Source organism: Hyla sarda, chromosome 8, assembly GCF_029499605.1.
Source record: "Hyla sarda isolate aHylSar1 chromosome 8, aHylSar1.hap1, whole genome shotgun sequence".
In the NCBI taxonomy this organism is placed as follows: domain Eukaryota; kingdom Metazoa; phylum Chordata; class Amphibia; order Anura; family Hylidae; genus Hyla; species Hyla sarda.
In genome coordinates, this window is record NC_079196.1 from 204,972,740 (window position 1) to 204,996,139 (window position 23,400).

The 23,400-nt window shown below is 43.1% G+C and overlaps 1 long non-coding RNA gene and 1 pseudogene across 1 annotated transcript in view; one reads left to right on the plus strand and one right to left on the minus strand.

Annotated features, from left to right (window-relative positions):
* Nucleotides 1-23,400, plus strand: part of LOC130284330 (uncharacterized) — a 71,036-nt gene that overhangs the window by 20,620 nt on the left and 27,016 nt on the right. The window lies entirely within an intron of this gene.
* On the minus strand, nt 14,952-15,099 carry LOC130290064 (U2 spliceosomal RNA; annotated as a pseudogene).

Genomic DNA, 23,400 nt, shown 5'->3' on the forward strand with positions numbered 1-23,400 from the left:
TATGAGATAGATATGGGATAGATAGATAGATATGAGATAGATATGAGATAGATAGATATGGGATAGATATGAGATAGATATGAGATAGATAGATAGATATAGAAGCAGTCTCTCTCACTCGCAGTGTACTGCACATAAATAAATCCGTCTTCTCATCCTCTCCACAGGATAGTGCCCTGCGTGCGCCTCACAATACATAACCACAAGCCTCTCGGTCCCCAAAGCAAACCTGTCTGGATCAAAGCGCAGCCGAGTAAATATGGCTCCTCAGTCAGGGGACATGAAAGAGAAATGAAACTTTTATTCTTTTATTCTGTTTGATTTGTGTACAGGTCACTGGAGATTACAGGGATAGAAAAACAAATGGAGGGAAAAAAACCTATTGGAGGGAGTAGAAAGTGTTTTATCATAAGAAAAGTGTTTGAATTAGAGATTTGCTCGGCATACGGACTTGTTTAGCCGTGTCCGGGGTTACGAGAAGGGGAGATAATAGGTTAACAAATTCTCTTTTAACCTGGTACTTACCTGGGGGAGTACCACAGCTTCATATACTCGCAGGGAAATATTGAGGTGTTTAGGGCTGGTTTTAGGGTTTGTTCTCATATTAATAATTAAGTGGGGTCCCCCCGGCCTACCACAGTACCGGAGGAGGTTTCCCCGGCAGGACCAGCCTTTCCGAAAATACTATGGAGGAAATCACTTGGCACTACATTCTAGTTCAGTGTTTCCCAACCAGTGTGTCTCCAGCTGTTGCAAAACTACAACTCCCAGCATGTCCGGGCATGCTGGGAGTTGTAGTTTTGCAACAGCTGGAGGCACACCGGTTGGGAAAACATCAATGTAGTTCACAAATATCCTATCAGACCTTACTGATGATAGGTGAAAACAAATTACCTTTATTTCGGTAATTTGTGCCAAAAACTGTAGTAATTAGTTACGGTATCGTTAATCCGCCGCAACATGTGAACACAGCCTTATAAGCCTCCCGCAATGTTACGTTCCGATGCGTCATTATCGGCCACACGTCCCCCATGTGCACAGAGATCATTTAAAGGGGTACTCTTTTTTTTTTTTTTTTTTTTTTAAATCAACTGGTGCCAGAAAGTTAAACAGATTTGTAAATTACTTCTATTTAAAAATCTTAATCCTTGCAGTACTTATCAGCTGCTGTATGCTCCACAGGAAGTTCTTTTCTTTTTGAATGTCCTTTCTGTCTGACCACAGTGCTCTCTGCTGACACTTCTGTCCATGTCAGGAATTGTCCAGAGCAACATAGGTTTGCTATGGGGATTTGCTCCTACTCTGGACAGTTCCTGACAGGGGCAGAGGTGTCAGCAGAGAGCACTGTGGTCAGACAGAAAAGAACTACACATCTTCTTCTAGAGAATACAGCAGCTGATAAGTACTGGAAGGATTAAGATTTTTAACAGAAGTAATTTCCAAATCTGTTTAACTTTCTGGCACCAGTTGATTAAAAAAAAAAAAAAAAAAGAGTACCCGTTTAAATTATCTCTGTGCACATGGGGGACGTGTGGCCGATAATGACGCATCGGAACGGCCAATCATTGACGTGACATTGCGGGAGGCTTATAAGGCTGTGTTCACATGTTGCGGCGGATTAACGGTACCGTAACTAATTACTACATTTTTTTGGCACAAATTACCGAAATAAAGGTAATCTGTTTTCCCCTATCATCAGTAAGGTCTGATAGGATATTTGTGAACTACATTGATGTTTTCCCAACCAGTGTGCCTCCAGCTGTTGCAAAACTACAACTCCCAGCATGCCCGGACAGCCAAAGGCTGTCCGGGCATGCTGGGAGTTGTAGTTTTGCAACAGCTGGAGACACACTGGTTGGGAAACACTGAACTAGAATGCAGTGCCAAGTGATTTCCTCCATAGTATTTTCCGAAAGGCTGATCCTGGAACAAGTTGATTTAAAAAAAAAAAAAAAAAAATTTTCCAGCGGAGTACCCCTTTAAATGGCCACAGAAAAAGATCCTATCTGAAAGAGCATTTGCTTGTTCGTCGGCTGATCGCTAGCCCTTCAAAGGCACGTTCACACGTGGTGTTTAATTAGCGTTACTGCACCACAACATTCTGGTGACCGGTTGGGGTCTGAACACTCAGACCCTGATAGATCAAAACTCTTGTCTTGTTTTTTTTTTTTTTTTCTTAAAGCGATAGATACATTTGAAAAAAAAAATCACATTCATGCCCAGGTCTCCAACACAATACCCTTCCTGGTGCCATTTTCTGGCCATACCTGTTTTTTTTTTTTTTTTTTTTTTTTTTTTTTTTAAACGCTCACGGCATTTAAAGGGGTATTCCATTGGAAAACTTTTCTTTTTTAATTCAACTGGTGCCAGAAAGTTAAACAGATTTGTAAATTACTTCTATTAAAAAATCTTAATCCTTCCAGTACTTATTAGCTGCTGAATACTACAGAGGAAATTCTTTTCTTTTTGGAACACAGAGCTCTGTGCGGACATCATGACCACAGTGCTCTCTGCTGACATCTCTGTCCATTTTAGGAACTGTCCAGAGCAGCATATGTTTGCTATGGGGATTTTCTCCTGCTCTGGACGGTTCCTAAAATGGACAGAGATGTCAGCAGAGAGCACTGTGGTCATGATGTCCGCACAGAGCTCTGTGTTCCAAAAAGAAAATAATTTCCTCTGTACTATTCAGCAGCTAATAAGTACTAGAAGGATTAAGGTTTTTTTTAATAGAAGTAAATTATAAATCTGTTTAACTTTCTGGCACCAGTTGATTTAAAAAAAAAAATGTTTCCACCGGAGTACCCGCTTAATGCATAATGTTCAATATAAAAAATGTCTATAGGAAATGTAAACCATACCGGTCATATCACAGAAAAAATAATGCTTCAGTATGCTACTCAATGGGTCATGCAGATAATTTACATGTCTTTTTTATATGCCTAGTTTCCGTATTTGACTCACAATTTCCTCTGTTCTTTTGCTCACTCATTCTGACATCCACTGCTCAAGAAGGGGTGTGTTTGTGGCCCTCACCATGCATTCACTTCCTCCCTGAGTCTGCTGTGCTGGGTCTCTTCATCCAATCACTGCAGGCTGCTCTATAACCCCCTCCTCTCTGTTTTCATGCTGCAGTCTGATAGGTTTTCCACAGGAGTTCCACTTTAACGCCAGAGCACTCCTTTAAAAAAAATGTTGTCTTCTTGTATTCAGGGCAGAGTGGTGAGGCTCCTTCTACAGCCAGTTGCCTTAGGATATGTTCACACGGCGGAATTTTGAGGATGTATTCCGCCATAATTTACTGTCTACTGATTCGAATGGGATTCTGCTGTCCCATTCAGACAGCAGAATTCCCGCCATGGAAATTCTGCTTTCTGCACTCTACAAAAATATAACACTAGTCTCATGTTTTACAAAATTCCGTGGCGGAATCTCATTGAAATCAATGGGGCTTAAATTTCTGCGGAAATCTGAGTTCTCGAAATTCTGTAGGAATTCTGTAATTTCGTGATTCCGTTCAGCAAGCTTTGCTGTACAGATTTTCTGCGAAATTGCGGAAATTGTGCTCTTACAGAGACAGGATTCTGAGCAAGTGGATGATATTCATTATAAATATCTCCTTTTTTACAACCAGAGAAAAATGATCATGAAATGAGAAGATAATTAAAAAAAAAAAAATTTCTATACCTCTTAGGCTGGGTTCACACTGCAGAATTTCTGCCGGAGCCGGCGGCGCTAGGACCGAGCAGACTGCAATTCATTTCTGGGAGGATCTTTTGGGAAATCTGCTCCGAATTGCATTGCCATCCACTGGAACGGCAATGCAGTCTGCGCGGTCCTAGTGCCGCTGGCTTGATCTCAGGTAGAAATTCTGCCCAGAAATTCCACAGTGTGTTACAGAATGTCCCATTTTCTTCATGGTAGATCAGTGGTCAGAATTGTTGCCTTGCAGCTCCGTGGTCCTGGGTTCAAATCCAACCAGGGCCATACATGCATACAGTTTGTATGTTTTCCCCTGTTTTTGTGGGTTTCCTCTGGGTAGTCTGGTTTTCGCTCAACTCCAAAAACATAGTTGTGATTTTGTGCCCCTAATGGACATGAAGACCAATGTGAAAATCCTTGTACAGCTCTGTGGAATAGGTCAGCACTATATAAAGACAACAAATATATATGGAGCTGCAATACCAGGTACAGCTGCTACCGAATGAGTTGTGCCTGGTAGGTAAATGATGAGGCCACCCCACTTGCTCCTCAATCAGCTGATCGTTGGGGGTGCCAGGGGTCAGACCCCCACCAATCTGATATTGATGGCCTATGCCAGTGTTCCCTAGACTGTGGACCTCCAGATATGGCAAAACTACAACTCCTGGAATGCCTTAAGAGCTATATGCCTTGATAGGTCAATGGTCTCCAACCTGTGGATCTCCAGCTGTTGCAAAGCTACAACGTGTGGCTATCGGGACAAGATGTAAAATATTAGAGTGTAATTGTGCATCTGGACAGCCATAGGTTGGAGACCATTAGTCTACTAAGGCATATGGCTGTCAAGACATGCTGGAGGTCCACAGTTTGGAGAACCCTATAGGTCATCAATATACAAAATCTCACAAACCCCTTTAAGTGGATCCAAAGGATAGGGGATAAGATGTCTGATCGTAGGGGTCCCGCCGCTGGGGACCCCCGCAATCTTTCTGCTGCTTTCAGCGTTCGTACAGAGCGTCTGGTGCAGCACCGGAGGCTCGTGACATCACGACCTGCTTGCGAAGTCACGGCCACGCCTCCTCAATGCAAGTCTATGGGAGGGGGCGTGACGGCCGTCACGCCCCCTCCCATAGACTTGCATTGAGGGGGCATGGTCGTGACGTCACAAGCCTCCATCCCGTATCCCCATTCATCCGGCACGGAGCGAAGTTCGCTCCATGCACCGGATGTCTGAGGTGCCGCAGCCGAGATCTCGGAAGTCCCCAGTTGATATCTAGGGGTGGAGTACCCCTTTAATGCAGGTGAAGTTATCTACTAATTCATTAATAGAGTTGAAACTCCGGAGTTTCCTAAAAGTCCTATTATCCGCCTCCCCATCAGTGCCAACCGGTTCTTTCCAGCAGAGATATGGTTAAATGATCGCAAACAATTTGTCAATATGTTCTGCTGCTCTCATCTTGAGGAATCACTGGATGAATGATAATGATTAAAACAGGCTCGATGGCCCGATTCATCACCCGGTGGATGTCCTCACTGCCCGTGGTTCTATTGGGCTATTGATTTAAGAGCGCGTTAATGCTAGATGTACATTCTGCTCGTATTTATCAACCAAGTGTGATCTCCATGGTTAAAAAGAAAAAATCTGTTGCCAATCTCCGCTCTATTCCATTTACAGAACATAATACGTTTGTACACTTCGGCCATGTTAGTTAGTTGTTAGTTATGGAATATAAGACTCTTTCGGATAGAAGAGGAACAATGCACAAAAGTGGCGCTCTTGACTCCTTCAAAAGGGCTGTATATCAACAATCATCAAGACTGGGTATAGGGGTAGGCTACACGGCTACGAATACGGCACCAGACACCATCCACTCAGATGATATCTCCTTATGTCAAAATGTGGTCAAAGGTTGGCAGAAAGTCATCTAAATTGGCCTTTTTGAAAGTCTTACATCTCCATAGTGTATGACTAGATGGCTCAGTCTACTCTCTCAGATTTTAGCGGCCTTATGACAGAATCATTTAGTCTGCTGTGTGTTATTCTTTTTTTGCAAGGGAGGAAAAAATTTGCAACCTTAGGAACCAACTACAGTCACCCCCCCCCGACATACGATGGCCCCGACATACGATCATTTCAACATACGATGGCCTCTCAGAGGCAGCATCAGCATACGATGCTTTTGTATGTCGGGGCCATCGCATAAACGGCTATCCGGCAGTGCAGACTTCTTCAGCTGCCACCGGATAGCCGTTTACGGTGCCCCGTGAGCTCCGGTGACGATCACTTACCTGTCCTCGGGGCTCTGGCGCGTCCTCTTCGGGATCCCCTGCATCGTCGGCGCTCTCCATCGTCGTCATCACGTCGCTGCGCACGCCGTCCCGTCATCCAATAGGAGCCACGTGCGTAGCGACTTGATGGCAGCGACAGAGAGCGCGGATGGCGGGGAAGCAGAGGCCTTGCTGGAGTGTTGGGGACACCTCGGCATCGCGGCGACAGCGATGGAAGGCGACATCCCGGGCAGCGGTGACGAGCGGTGACGGTCTGGAGCGGCGGGGACAGGTGAGTACAACTTCCTCTACCAGTGGTCTTCAACCTGCGGACCTCCAGATGTTGCAAAACTAGAACTCCCAGCATGCCCAGGCACGGATCCCTCAACATACGATGGTTTCAACAAACGATGGTCCGTTTGGAACGGATTACCATCGTATGTTGAGGGACCACTGTATAGGTATGGGGCCCATCAGTGTCTGTGAGTATCCATTGTACAACAGATCTATCATTTAACACTCATGACTAAGTTAGATCAGAGCCCAAAACAAAGGCTGATTTAACCGTATCTTTACTTTAGAGCTAATTCAGTAAAAGGTAGAGATCACAATGTAAATGGTTACTATTACTTTATCATACAGGTTTATTTACATAAACAGGAAATGTCCCACCTGAAAGAGGCAAAAATCCTCAACAAAAAAGTCCTCACACTTGGTGGAGAAGAGGATCGGCAGGAGCAGCCATATGCAGCTTATTGGTTCTGTGTCAGCTGGCGTCACGAACGGGAGACAAAAGATACACTTTAGCCATTATTTATCAAGGAGAGGAGAAGGGTTGGAAGGGTTATGGGTGACGAAATTTCACACTTTTTTAAAGGAAATTTCTATAAACACTATGCCTACCTGGCAGTGGTGGTGAAGATGTTTGCTTCTCATTTGGCATAGAGTTGTATCTAAAAGGTCCCCTAGTTTTTAACCTCCAGACCCTGTAAAAGGATCTGGGCTTCGCTGCAGAGAACCATAGGTGACCGGCGGAGTAGATAAAAACATACTACCGCTATGTTCCTGCATTCTGATTCTGACAGCCGTTATTCAGCAATAAAAAATGGATGAAAAAGCTGACTACAACTGATGATAACTGATGACCAATTTTGACAGACATTCTGTCAAAATAAAGGAAATGTGCCATCCGTTATCACCCGTTATAGTCCGCAATTTTATGTTTGTTATTTTATTTCCATGTTGTGATGCTATACTGAGCACGCTCAGTACAAATAAGGGATCATAACGGAAGGTGTAAAAAACGGTCAATAACGGAACAAAAATTAGTGCATGCACCGTCTTTTGTGCCATCTAAAATAACAGCCATTATTAGTAACGGACATAACTGATGCTAAAGGATGGTCAAAAAATCTTATTGACATGAATCGGATTTTTTGACGGCCGTTTTCAGGACTATTTGACGGTAGTAATGACAGAGGTTTTTACAGGAGGATATCGGTAGTGTGAAAGAGGCCTAAGATTGTACAAGCAGAAGTACAGTGAGAGCAGGAGTTTGGTTGTCAAGGTGTGGTGTCCCGATACCGTATTGCATACCGTACCTAGTGTGGTGGTCCCCAAAGTCAGAATTACTACGCTCAGGTAGGGTCCCCTCTAATTCTATAAGTGTTTATATGTGTAGTTATCTAATAATATGTGTATTTAATATAATGTATAGAGTACTTACCTTGTTAGCGTCGCAGGACCTTCGGTCATGTGACCATGTTGAATCCTCTATGGTATGTTGGAGGACCTTTGGAGGTCCTTGGGTCACATGTTACCTATAATCCTTTGTAATGGTGATTGACACAAGTATTGGACCAATTATCTCTAGTCCAGCCCCTGCCCATATAAGGGATCTGTAGCCAATTATCGCTCTCTTGGGTTGCTGCTTTTGTGGATGCCGGACTAGCAGAATGGATCTGCACAACTTTCAAAGACACGCTAGGTGAGAAAACCTACCGGCCTCAGCTGAACTAAACCTTCTAAACTAATCCCCGCTAAAGCTAGCGTGACTACTGGACCACAACTAAATCCCCTAAATCCAGTGGAACAGCGCATATTATCCTAAATACTCTAAATTGCTTAAAGAGTAGCTATCACTAAATTAAATTTCCCTATTCCCCCTCCCCATCTGTCCCTGACACTAACTACATCTATCCCTGTCTGAATTTCTGCCCAAATCCCCCTAAAAATACCTTTGGAAAAACGGCTGCAGGAGCTCAGAGTTGAGCTCTCTGGTGAGGGCAGGAAGTGGGCGGCCCCGGCAGGCGCGACGTCATCTGAAGCCTGGTCGGGGCTCTCTCTTTCCTGCAGCTCGCGTGCTGCAATGAATGAGGAGAGGGAGATGCAGGGGGGCGGGGATATTAAAATTTCACGCGCCGTGCGCACACCATCGCTGTACTCGCTCTCTGCCTGTATAGGAAACAGGCAGAGAGCGAGCATAGTGCTCGCGTGCACGCGGCACGCGAAATTTAAGTATCCCCGCCCCCCTGCATCTCCCTCTCCTCATTCAAGTGAACGCGCGTTTCGGACCACGCTGGGCCATGTTGCCCGGCCAGCGTTGGTCCGAACGTGCTGAACGTCACGGGGGGGAAAGTAATCCTGAGCCATATAGGGTGACACCTAGTGGCCAGGTTTACAAACGTAAAAAAAACACATAAAACATGATTTTTTTTAAATAAAATTTATTGGAAACATTTTTTTTTTCATAATCTATTTAATATTTTTTTTTTTTTTATGAGAGTACCCATTTAAGGTCCAAACCTTTGTCAATCTCCAAGAGAAGTTGCATGCATAGAGACTGTTCCGGTTATGAAGCTTGCATAAAATCTTCAGTAAAAGTTACAACTGTTTTCAGCAAACTCTCCGATTGTGGACATTCCATTATTCTCTACCTCCCTATCGCTCTTGGGAAGGGTGGCGGTAGGACAAGCATTACAGAGGAGCCCACACCCTGGCGTCACGAATAGCAAAGGTTAACTATGCACCCTTTAGTCACCGCACAGCTACACTCCCTACACCCAACTCCCCCAGGCTATCACATAGCGTTTTAGGAAAGTGCGTCAGGGCAAGCAGCAGTAAAGATAATGGTCAGGAAACATGGTGGGTCAGACTCAGAACCATAAAAACTAATGAAGTATATGTTTTTTTTTTTTTTTTCACTTAGACTAAGGAACCAAGGAGAATCCCTTTAAATAATATATGGTGGCAAAAGATTGGAGGAGGGAAGAGATTGGCCCATTCAATCTGTAAGAGCTACAGCATTAGTCAGAAGGACATAGGAGGACAAGGGTGGTCACAGGGAGGTGACAGCAGGGAAGGTCCAGGTGGGCAGCTGTGTTTGCTGTGTGAAGTGAGCATTCGGGAGTCGGGCAGTAAATTAGGGAGGAGTGGGAGAAGGAAAACAATTGGGACATTATCCTTTTATGCTAGGTGCCAGTGGCCATCAATAATATAATTTGCATTGGACAGGCTATTTAGACGTAGAGCTAGGGCCTAGGTCTTCAAACTGTGGACCTCCAGCTATTGGTCCAAGTTTGGAGGCCACTGGACTACGGTAACAAGTCAAAGTAATGCCTAGTTAAAGCCTCGTAGGTGTAAACATTTCTGTGAGTAACATTATAGCATGGTGAGCAAGTGCATCCATTATGTAAACCATAGTCTACCCCTTCTTTCCACAACACTCCTAGAAAATGAAGCTTTTCAAGCTCACTGGACTAGGGTAACAAGTCGAGTCTTTGCCCCAAGAGAAGTAAAGCCATGCAGGTGTACACATTTCTGTGAGTAACATTATAGCACAGTAAGAAGGCGCACCCCTTATAAAAAACCTAAATCTACCCCTTCTTTCAACAACACTCCTAGAAAATGAAGTTTTGCAACGGGTCACGTTTAACGCTCAGGTCAGCGCTCACAGGGCTAGGGTAACAAGTCGAGCTCTTGCCCCAATAAAAGTAAAGCCTAGTTAAAGCCTCATAGGTGTATACATTCCTGAGAGTAACTTTACAATGCGGTAAGCAAGCGCACACATTATACAAACCATAGTCTACCCCCCTCCTAGAAAATGAAGCTCTTTAAGCTCATGGGGCTAGGGTAACAAGTCGAGCTCTTGCCCCAATAGAAGTAAAGCCAAGTTAAAGTGCAACTGTCATGAACTTGGGGCTATGTGCTGTATGCTATATGTTTTATGCTGGCAAGCGCGCGCTCGCTCCCGCCACCTGCCTCCTCAGTGAGCCTGCGCAGTGCTAGAGGCAGAGAACGCGCTCTCTGCCTCTAGTACTGCGCAGGAGCACTGAGGAGGCAGGCTGCGGGAGCGAGCGCTTGCCAGCATAGCACGCTGCAGGATAAGCTAAGATGCGCTTGTGCTGGGACCTGTGTGTCAATCACATTGCGGTCCCAGCACTGATGTACAGGGGATAGGCGTGTCGGCGGTGGGGCATGGCAAACCTTGCGCCACGCCTATCCAACTGTGTGCGGCTGCTATCAAAAAAATTTTTTGGGGTGATAAAAGCAGAGAGAACTAAGGTAAAAACACTACTGTAGACACAATCTACACACGGTACAAAGGCTGTGTGTAGGGTATATAGCCCCAAGTTCATGACAGTTGCGCTTTAAAGCCTCCTAGGTGTACACTGAGTAACATCACAGCACGGTAAGCAAGCGCACACATTATACAAACCATAGTCTACTCCCCTCCTAGAAAATGAAGCTCTTTAGGCTCATTGGGCTAGGGTAACAAGTCAAGCTCTTGCCCCAAGAGAAGTAAAGCCTAGTCAAAGCCTCATAGGTGTATACATTTCTGAGAGTAACTTTACAGCACGGTAAGCAAGCGCACACATTATACAAACCATAGTCTACCCCCTCTTTCCACAATACTCCTAGAAAATGAAGCTCTTCAAGCCGGAAAAGATATAATCATTTGGTGCTGAAACATGTATTAGCCTTTATAAAAAGGCAATGAAGCTTTCATCTTTCTTGCCGGTGGAAATAGTATTTTGTAAATAAAATACCAGCTAAAAGCATCATATATGGCTGGAATGATCACAGGAGGCCGAGTGCCATAATAAGACATTACATGCTATTATATTGTTAAAGATGTGACAAATGCACATGTTTTTGAAAAGCCCATACGTGGATCTACATACATTAATAAACATATGTATTCCGGAGATATCTATAGAGGGAAAAAAGTCTTCTTCCATTCTGATGATGACGGTAATGGAGATGTTCTTTCAAAGCCTCTTGTCGAAATTGTTGTAGATTGAAGGACCAAGATGAATGCACTGCTGGTTGGATTGATGGGAAGAATGGTCATTCACGCAGATGCTATATTTTCACTTCGGAACTGACGGTATACGGGAGGGAATGGTTTTATGACATGTGTTAGCTCGAGATATAACAGAATATTCCTTAAGGTCTTCAAGAAAGAAGGATAGAACATGTGTTGTGGATGCATGAGATGGCTATTTCCTTTGCTGAACACAACTCTCCCTTATACTGTATATAACCTCTCAATGACCTGGACGATTTTGGCCTTGACTAAAGTAACCCCTTAAAGGGGTATTCCAGTGGAAAATATATATATATTTTTTTTTTTTAATCAACTGGTGCCAGAAAGTTAAACAGATTTGTAAATTACTTCTATTTAAAAATCTTAATCCTTCCAGTAGTTATCAGTTGTCGTATGCTCCAGAGAAAGTTGTGTAGTGTGACCACAGTGCTCTCTGCTGACACCTCTGTCCATGTCAGGAACTGTCCAGAGCAGGAGCAAATCCCCATAGCAAATCTCTCCTGCTTTGGACAATTCCTGACATGGACAGAGGTGTCAGCAGAGAGCACTGTGGTCAGACTGAAAGAACTACACGACTTCCCTTGGAGCATAAAGCAGCTGATGAGTATTGGAAGGATTCAGATTAGCATGTTGCAAAACTACCACTCCCAGCATGTCCGGGCATGGTATTTTTGCCACATCTGGAGGTCAACAGTTTAAAGATGACTGGTATAATGAAACTTTGAGAAATCCTAAAAAATAAGAACTGGGTGGTTGCTGTAATATACTAATACTACTACTACTAATAATAATGATAATTAAAAAATAAAATACAAATAATATAATTATAAAAACTAAGTAAAATAAATACAATGATAACAATAATAATAATTATTATTATTATAATAATAAATTTTTATAAAATAAAAATAATATAAATATAAAATTAAAGTAACAAATACAATAATAATACAAAGAAATTATCATATATAATACAGTAAAATATAAAAAAAAAATTCTCATTGAGGTGGAAATGGAGGAAGGGAATACACATTGTTTTTGTATGGCTGGGATAGGTTTCAGTTCAAATATACGGTAATCTATTGACTTGGTTTCAATAGATTCCAGTTCATTGATGTTGCTTGAACAAAAAAAAAAAGATGAAATGTGTTTACTGTTATTAATATTCCAGAGACACGCGAGTCGCCTCTTTGTTCATATAATCACTTGAAATAGGATCTCGCAGACTTCATTGGAATTAAGTTCCATCATTCCTCACAATTTATACAACAAAATTAAAACCTGGCAGGTAAATCAGAAATAAATGACAATTAATGTCCAATTTTCATTATACCTGGCAGCGATATTCATAGCGGCAGCGGATATAATGGGTTTAATTATTGGTGGAAGCAGAGCTAAAAAGTCTATTCCTTATTACAGAACCTGCAGTGTCATCGTAGGAATCATATAAGAAATCAAAGGGGACCATAGTGGATGACCATGGGGTCTTAGGAGAGTCCTTGTTGGTCCCATCACTTTTTTCAATTGGTAAAACTGGTGTAGAACTCCTCTCTCCAAGGAAGCCCCATTATATTAAAATTTTCTTGAGATTCTTCATGACTCTCATCAGTTTTTGTGATCTTTTAAACCTTTTACAAATGCAAAAATAATATCTTTTTATCAACTGTTGCCCAGAACTTACATACACATTAAAAGGGTATTCCAGATTTGTTTTTCTTCAGCATTTAAGCCCATGTTGCCAAGTTATAATACTGTGTCATTTGCCTCTATTACTGCCATGCATCACTTTGTCCCGTTTTCATGCACAAGACCCACACCGGAAGTGCTGTAGTCTTTTTATTTTACTATATTCCACAACAAGCATAAAAGAAATGGAGCACTCACCAGGTCATTCGGGCTTCTTCATTTCATGTTAGCTTGGCAATGTACAAACATGCATGGGAGAGTGGACGCAACAGAGAGGGTGGGGGAGAGAGGATTGGGCGACGGTCAGTATCGCGCACTCAGCGCTTCTTCAGGCCCCTTTGGGGCCTGACGAAGCGCTGAGTGCGCGATACGGACCATCGCCCAACCGGCCCTCCCATGCATGTTTGTATATCCCCAAGCTAACATGAAATAAAGAAGCTTGATGACCCCGAATGACCTGGTGAGTGCTCCATTTCTTTTATGCTTGTTGTGGAATATACATTTGCACTGTTTTATGTGAGCACCGGGAAGGTCAGCCTATAGAGAAGAGCATTACAGATTAGTGGATAGCGAAGTAGCAGTGCCGGGTTTTCTCTGTTCAGGACTATTGGGGAGATTTATCAAAACCTGTCCAGAGGAAAAGTTGCCCAGTTGCACAGAGCAACCAATCAGATCACTTCTTTCATTTTTCAGAGTCCTTTTCAAAAATGAAAGATGCGATCTGATTGGTTGCTATGGGCAACTCAGCAACTTTTCCTCTGGACAGGTTTTGATCAATCTCCCCCTATGTGCTTTTTATTTTATTGTTGTCTCTGACCTTTCCCAGCATTCCATGTAATTTTGTAGTCGTAGCCATTTTATAATTGTGTAAAATTGCTGCAATTTTTTGCTCAACTGCTCCAATTTTGGTGCAATCTCACTAAGGCCCGGACCACACATTTAAACTTGGGAAGATCAGAGCAATCTATTCACAAAGAACATGCGCCTTTTGATAAATTTGTGGGAAGTACACCTGACGTACGCCAGGAAAATGGTGGGAAAAATAACTTGATTGAGGGTATGTTTTCACTTGTTTTTTTTCACTTGAGAAAAATGCCCCCCAAGAAACTTCCCTTTTATTTTGTACTCCCAAGATGCAATTTCTGTGGTGTTTTTTAAAGAGTTTTAGTCTTGGCATTTATTCCCTATGCTTTTTTATCATCACAAAACATTTGATTCATTCATCATGTGACTCAAGCATTTCTGTTGAACAATTGGGCAAAACATCAATTTTTTTTTTTTAACTAAGAGCCGAGGAACGTGCAAGAAAAAGTGCAAATGTGTTACACTAAAAAAAAAAACATGCACAAAGGATGCGGTCTATCGCAAGCCCTTCTCCGATAGGAGAGAGGCCCCCCAACAAATCTTACCCTTCGCCTCCGGACCAAAAGGTACCTGCGAGGTTCCAGGTTCAATGTCCCTTTTCACCGAAGCTACTAAGGGACCACAAATGCTCCCAGCATCCCCCTTGGCGTTAACCAAGGTATCTGCTCGCAGAGCCGTTAATGGTTGGTACCCTGCCCATACAGGAGTACCCAGGGTTTTTTTAGGGAGGTGCAGAACCTGATGGCCACAAACACCTCCCCTAGACCGCTAGGAGGGACACCCAGAAGGGCTCCCGCATCCTGACAATCCTGTGGACACACAACACACAAAAAGTGACACAGTGACAAAAAAATAAAATAAGTGAATGTGTGCAGATACACTGCCCGGACATCCGAACGGATCTCTAAAAATTTCTCTGATACTTGCCAGAAGGCCGGGAATCAAGATGTGAGTGCCACAAGGTCAAGAGTTCATGTGCCCGTGCTTCAACTCAGTGAGTCTATCCTCCCAGTGAGTTTCGGCACCTCAGGGTCACCACTCCCCAAGGCACTAAAGTACCTCGGCACTAGACCCTCTCAGCCTCATGGCGAGACCCGGAGGAAACAGGTCACATCGGGGCAGCCATTGAGATGATTCCTCAGAACACCTGCCCACTACCATGCAGCACCCATCCCTACCAGCTCCACACCGGCGGAAACTGATAAGAACAGATGCTTCACTTGATCTTAGCCAAAAGGCCGAGAAGCAAAACATAAATACTATACCCACATGGCATTTTCTTATTTTATTTTTTTTTTGTTATTTTTTTTTGCAAAGGTTTCATCATCATCGTCCCAACATACTGCTGTTTTAGAAATTGTCTACTGAACCCAAAAATGCTGAAAATGTCAAATGCCAAAGACAAAAACATCAAATGGGTATGGCGTTTTATAAATCCCTATTGACTTTATTTTTTTGGGACTTTTTTTTTTTTTTAAAGAAAAATGGAAACTTTCTGCATTCCTGCCAGTGGGTCCTTCAAACAATAAGGATGAACACTTTTATGATGTCCTGTATACTGTATACCAACCATGTTTTATTCTCTCTATCATATATATTGTCAAATCCGGCTAATTCACTGCCCCAAAATATAATTTATCTCTATAACATGTACGACATCTATCCAATTTAACCGGAAGCTCGGCAACATATATACAGTGACCTCTTGGGCTCCGATGGCCCTGACATATGATAATTTCAACATGCGATGGCCTCTCAGAGGCAGCATCAACATACGATGCTTTTGTATGTCGGGGCCATCGCATAAACTGCTATCCGGCAGCGCAGACTGCTTCAGCTGCCACCGGATAGCCGTTTACGGTGCCCCGTGTGGTCCGCTGACGATCACTTACCTGTCCTCGGGGCTCCGGCGCGTCCTCTTCGGGATCCCCTGCATCGTCGGCGCTCTCCATCGTTGTCATCACATCGCTGCGCACGCCGTCCCGCCATCCAATAGGAGCGTCGTGCGTAGCAACGTGATGGCCGCGACATAGAGCTCGGATGCCGGGGAAGCAGAGACCTTGCCGGAGCGTCGGGGACACTTCAGGGACATGGCGACAGCGATGGACGGCGACATCCAGGGCAGCCGTGACGAGCGGTGACGGTCCGGAGCGGCGGGGACAGGTGAGTACAACTTCCTCTACCAGTGGTCTTCAACCTGCAGACCTCCAGATGTTGCAAAACTACAGCTCCCAGCAGCCAACGGCTGTCCGGGCATGCTGGGTGTTGTAGTTTTGAAACATCTGGAGGTCTGCAGGTTGTAGACCACTGTTCTATACTTTACATTGCACGGATCCCTCAACATGCGATGGTTTCAACAAACGATGGTCCGTTTGAAACGGATTACCATCGTATGTTGAGGGACCACTGTATATATATATTTTTTTTTTTATTCCTCAATTTATTTTTCATGATATAAAATATTAACCACATCTTGCATTTCACATAGCTGGCACGTAGGTTCCCACAAGATGGTCTCCGTCTCCTTCCCTGCCACGCGGGGTTAAGTGCAGGTTTAAATGCAAGCATTATTTAAGATCACCGAGCTAGCGTTGCTTACAAAGCCATCTCCGTGATTTACTGGGGGACTAGACGGATAGTTTATTCACCGACAGGATAAACAGTTGCAAAGTTAAACAAAAAAAATGCTGCTTTTTAGCCTGGCCTTGGGGATGGGAAGAAGCTCGGGGGAACATATTGACGAGCCATAAAGCATTCATTACAATTACGCGGGCACCTCTCTGACAATATTGGCCCTGAAGGCCTTTTTCTTATCACTAAAAAAAAATTTTTTAAATGGATGAATGGTCACAGTCGGGCGAATAAATTATGAATACAAAGCAGATCAGGCAATGACAGCTTATGTTCCAAACTTACAATGTAGTATACAAAGTGACGGAGCAGATTTCTGCAGATAATGCAGATTCCTCTACTATTAATATTCTTATAAAGGTATAACTTCAATTGTATGTACTGCTCCATAAGAATGCAATGATTGTGGTGTCACTGGAGCCTAAGGGAGCCAAAAAAAGGTCCCCAATTGAGATCGGTAGTACCGTATTTTTCGCCGTATAAGACGCACTTTTTCTTCCCCAAAACTGGGGGGAAAAAGTCGGTGCGTCTTATACGGCGAATACACCTGCGCCCATCAACGGCCGGGACCCGCGGCTAATACAGGACATCACCGATCGCGGTGATTCCCTGTATTAACCCTTCAGATGCGGCGATCAAAGCGGACGCCGCATCTGAAGGGAAAGTGACACTAACCCGGCTGTTCAGTCGGGCTGTTCGGGACCGCCGCGATTTCACTGCGGAGGTCCCGAACAGCCCGACTGAATAGCCGGGTTAGTGCTTACAGGACACCGGGAGGGACCTTACCTGCCTCCTCTGTGTCTTCTCCGTTCAGGGATCTCCTGTATTGCCGGCGCTCTCCTTCCTCGTCGTCGCGTACGTGCGTCGGCGTGCGTAACGACGTGATGGCGGCGACGGAGAGCGAGGATACCCGGCCGGCAGCAGAGACGTTCCGGAGCGATGGGGACACGGCGACAGCGATGGAGCGACATCCAAGGCAGCGGTGACGGGTCCGGAGCGACGGGGACACGTGAGTATTACCTCTTATGCAGTGGTCTTTAATCTGCGGACCTCCAGATGTTGCAAAACTACAACTCCCAGCATGCCCGGACAGCCGTTGGCTGTCCGGGCATGCTGGGAGTTGTAGTTTTGCAACATTTGGAGGTCCGCAGGTTGAAGACCACTATTGGGTTCAAAATCTTAATTTTTTTAGATTTTGCACCTATAAATTGGGTGCGTCTTATACGCCGGTGCGTCCTATAGGGCGAAAAATACGGTATACGCTATATTGACAATTATATACAGGTGAAACTCGAAAAATTAGAATGTTGTGCAAAAGTCCATTGTATTTCATTAATGCAACTTAAAAGGAAAGGAGGCATGAAATGTTCCAAAATCTGCGTTGACCCTGGACTTAATGAAGCATAGTGACCAACACCAGCAGATGACATGGACCGCCAAATCATAGTTATTGGGGGGGGGGGGGGGGGGGTGTCTTTGGGGTTTCATGAGCTGTAAGCCATAATCATCACAATTATGACAAATCACGGCTTGAACTATCTTGATTTACATGTAATGAGTCTCTCTCATATATGAGTTTCACCTTTTAAGTTGCATTACTGAAATAAATGAAGTTTGCACGATATTCTAATTTTTCGAGTTTCACCTGTATATATATATATTTATTATTGGGCTCCAGCTCTTAATCATTTAACTCAGGTGCAGTGGCCCCTCAAGTTACAATATTAATGGTTCCAGGATGACCATTGTATGATGAAACTATTGTATGTTGGGACCATTGTATGTTGAGATCATTGTTTGTTGAAACCAACCATTGTATGTTGAAACCATTGTATTTTGGGACCATTGTATGATGAAACCATTGTATGTTGGGACCATTGTATGATGAAACCATTGTATGTTGGGACCATTGTATGATGAAACCATTGTATGTTGGGACCATTGTATGTTGAGACCATTGTTTGTTGAAACCAACCATTGTATGTTGAAACCATTGTATTTTGGGACCATTGTATGATGAAACCATTGTATGTCGGGACCATTGTATGTTGGGACCATTGTATGCTGAGACCATTGTATTTTGAGACCATTGTATGATTAAACCATTGTATGTTGGGACCATTGTATGATGAAACCATTGCATGTTGAGACCATTATATGTTGAAACCATTGAATGTTGGGACCATTGTATGATGAAACCATTGTATGATGGGACCATTGTACGACGAAACCATTGTATGTTGAGACCATAACTCTTTGGAAACCTGGTAACTTGGTTCTAAAGCCACCAAAATGTCATAAAAAAATAGGAAAAAATTAGGACGCGCCCCTTCCTAAGCAATGGATGTCAGAATGAGTGAGCAGAGAAATTTGTGAGCCAAATACAGAAGCTAGACACATGAAAAGGACATGTAAAGTATCTGCATGACCCAGTGAGGAACATATTGAAGCATTATTTTTTCTGTGATATGACAGGTATGGTTTAAGTTTCCTATAGACATTTTTTATATTGAACATTATGCATTAAAGGGGTACTCCGGTAGAATACAATTTTTTTTTCCAAAATCAACTGGTTCCAGAAAGTTGAACAGATCTGTAAATGACTTCTATTTAAAAATCTTAATCCTTCCAGTACCTATCAGATGCTGTATGCTCCACAAGAAGTTGTATAGCTCTTCTGTCTGACCACAGTACTCTCTGCTGACACCTCTGTCCAAGTCAGGAACTGTCCAGAGCAGGAGCAAATCCCCATTGCAAACCTCTCCTGCTCTGAAGAGTTCCTGACATGGACAGAAGTGTCAGCAGAGAGCACTGTGGTCAGACTGGAAAGAACTACACAACTTCCTCTGAAGCATACAGCAGCTGTACTGGAAGGATTTTTAAATAGAAGTAATTTACAAATCTGTTTAACTTTCTGGCCCCAGTTGATTTAAAAGAAAAAAAAAAATGTTTTCCACCGGAGTACCCCTTTAAACCTTTCGCAACCCCTGTTCCTATGTAGTACTAGTTGAGTATTAAATGAATGTTTTTCTCATTTTTACAATTCAAACAAACTCCACTTGTCTGGAGTCCTCACGGCCATGTATTACAAGGCTATCCATTCATGTCATCCCAGTCATTGGCTTAGTGGCAATTTCCTGTGTGTCCACATGTGAAGCAGGAAGCAGTGATCAGCGGGGATCGGGCACCACAACAGTGATTGGCTGCAGCGGTCACCGGACACAAGTCTGTGCTGAAATGGACAATGCAGTAGAGACCAATGGGAGAAGCAGAAATGTTGGAATGGAAGTGGCCGATAATTTGTAAGTCATAACTTTATTAATTTACAACATTCTAAACTGTTAAAAAATTAATAATTAATGGGGCAAAAACCCTTATTAATATTTAAGAATGTGATATATTGTAGTACTGTAGTACAGTAAACCTCTTTGAAATATATAAAAGTTTCCTTATAAAAGTCCTGTCCACCCTCACGTAGCTGCCTTCTGCCTCCGTCATCATTATAGGGGTACTCTGGCCCTGAGACATCTTATCCTCTATCCAAAGGATTGGGGAGAAGATGTCTCACAGCGGGGGTCCCGCCGCTGGGGATCCCCGCAATCTTGTATTCGCCACTCACCTGCTTGAGCAGCATGCCGTGGTGCCAGCTCACAAACTGCCGGGTGGCGACTACAGGGCAGGAGTATCGTGACATCAACACTCTGCCCCCGTGTGACGTTGATAGGGATGACCCTTATGTTTTTAATAACTGATCAATATACTAATACTAAAATGCCATTGCTACTGGAAAAATATATCTATTACCTACTAGTGTTGCTCACGAATATTCGCAATTCGAATTTTATTCGCGAATATCGCATATTCGCGAATTCGCGAATATTCGCGAATATAGCGCTATATATTCGTAATTACGAATATTCATTTTTTTTTTGTTTTTTTTTCACAGTACACATCACAGTGATCATCCCTCTCTGCTTCCAGCTTGTGTGGTGTAAGAAGGCTCTAATACTACTGTGTGAGACTGTTGTGCGAATTTTCGCATATGTTAATTTGTTGTATATGCAAATTTTCGCATATGTTAATTTTCGCACACGCGAATATTCGCATATGCGAAAATAAAACGAGAATATTACAAATATGCGAATATTCGCGAATATGACGAATATTCGTCCATATATTCGAGAATATTCGCGAATTCGAATATGGCCTATGCCACTCAACACTATTACCTACCCTTTAACCCATATACATCAGAATGCTATCTGCTCGTGACTCTGAATATAGGCCTTGAAATGACTCCATGCGGGAGTAGAAAGACTGAACATCTGACAAACAGAGAACTTCTGTCAAGAAATTAATGGACACTAGATATGCTAATATATATGGACACAATAATCGAACAACCAATCAAAATGTAACATGCTAATCGTGATGTCATTACTAACCCTCCTTTTTCCAAATGTAAAAACCAAATTTATTTCCTGTAATAAATCAGAACTCCCTGGAGTTCGTACCGAGGAGGGAACTCATACCAACCTGACCTGGTGTTAATTTTCTTGTGTTGACACTCGGAAAAAATAGTACAGCGGTAGTCACTCACAGATTAAGGCCGCACATTAACCCATCCTTAACAATATCACCCCACGCCCCCGCCACGCAAGTCTATGGGAGGGGGCGTGACGGCCGCCACGCTCTTTCCCATAGACTTGCATAGCGGGGGCAGGGGGGTGACGTCACACGGGGAGGAGTCGTGACGTCACGATACTCCAGCCCTGTGGTCGCCACCCAGCTGTTTGTGAGCTGGCACTGCGGCGTGCAGCTCAAACAGGTGGGTGGCGAATATAAGATTGCGGAGGTCCCCAGTGGCGGGACCCCCACGGTGAAACATCTTATCCCCTATCCTTTGGATAGGGGATAAGATGTCTCAGGGCCGGAGTACCCCTTTAAAACATTTTTGTTTTTGTATTTTTACATTTTCTCTCTAAATTTGTTTAAATAACCCTCTATCCCGGCTGCAGTCAAAATCAAAGGGATGTCTTGCAGCCCTTCTGCTCATAAGAAGTGATTTACCAGCACGTGTCCTGTTTGAAGTCCATTATTTTGCATTAAGTGGATTTTAATCCATATTTGATGTTCTGGTTCACAAAAGTTTATGATCTGAAATCACGAAATCACAACAACTGGTATGGACCTTCTGTTCCATCACCCTCCTTTCATTTGTTGAGTTGTATAGTTCTAGTATGCTGAAAAACATGTTTGTAACTCTTTGAATGACAGCTTGAAAGGGTTGTCTGCTTTATAAAGTTTTTTTTTTGCACAAATGGCAGTACCGAGTGTAAGGAGGAGACTGATGTCTCATGGGATGTCTTGCTTGGTGGCAATGGTGACATCCTATTACCATATTCATAAATGTTTGTGAAGGCGACTGCATTGATAGGGATGGGATTTTATACACTTGTGGCAATGGGAATGACTAGAAGTCATTTACAAATCTGTTTAACTTTCTGGCACCAGTTGATAAAAAAAAAATTTTTCCACCGGAGTACCTGTTTAATGCATAATGTTCAATATAAAAAAATGTCTATAGGAAATGTAAACCATACCGGTCATATCACAGAAAAAATAATGCTTCAATATGCTACTCAATGGGTCATGCAGATACTTTACATGTCCTTTTTATATGCCTAGTTTCTGTATTTGGCTCACAATTTCCTCTGTTCTTTTGCTCACTCATTCTGATATCCACTGCTCAAGAAGGGGCGTGTTTGTGGCATGCACTGAGCCTGCCCTCACCATGCATTCACTTCCTCCCTGAGTCTGCTGTGCTGTGTCTCTTCATCCAATCACTGCAATCTGCTCTATAACCCCCTCCTCTCTGTTTTCATGCTGCAGTCTGATAGGACAGGAGTGAGCACACATTAGTGCTAGTCCCGCCCTCATTTTCTGGACTGTGTCTCAGCATGTGCTTCAGCTGGGACAAAGATGATGTGGTTGCCAGACCGTATTATGTTCTGGATGGTATGGGGACCCCTAGTGGTCTTTTTTTTTATAAGCCATGATTTCTATAAAAATGATATGGAGTATATTAGAAAGGTTAATGTTTTGCCAAGATGTACAACATATAAAAAGTTATTGATTCTGACAGCACCCATTTAAAGAATTATATAGGACAATGCGGCTCATGCATAATGTGCTGAAGATTGAATAGAAAGTTTCTTTCGAGAAGATGAATTATTCCGAGCAGGACTCGGTTTATTGTTCTTTGAAATACAAATAAAACTTTGTCGAAGACTGTGACATTGAAGTAATGCTTCCATCTGGCATACTGTCTATCTCTCCGTTTTATTAACGTAATTGGATGATCTCGGCCCCAGATAAATTGGCCTTTGGTGCAGCTGCTAACAAAAAGATTTTAGAACAAGTGACATATTAGGGTTTTTATTCTCTTTTTTTTCCTTCCTAAGTCAGACCCTCCAGCTAAGCCCAGCCATTCATCTGAATCTCCAACCGTAACATCAACCATGGTAAATCAGGGATTTAGAGACCTCGGACACATTCAAATGAAAAGCACGTATACGGATAAAACTAAAACCTTTTCTTTTTCTTTCCAACATATAAAGAAAGATGGAAAGTCGACGAAATGAGTCAATAATAATTCCTGCAAACAAATAATTCATTAGCTGAACATACATGAGCGGATTGCGGATTCTCTCCTCCCACCACCCAAGGGATTCTGGGAGCAAATCGAATTAATTATCCCTTATGCATTACATATTTTATTTATGATGTTCTACTAAGTCATAGTTTAGGGCTAAGAGGATAAAATGGCAGAACAAGCCACATAATGCCTGAATTATATTGGAAAATACAACTATTTAGGCCATAAATACATATATACACTTTTCTCTTTGTGCGGCACC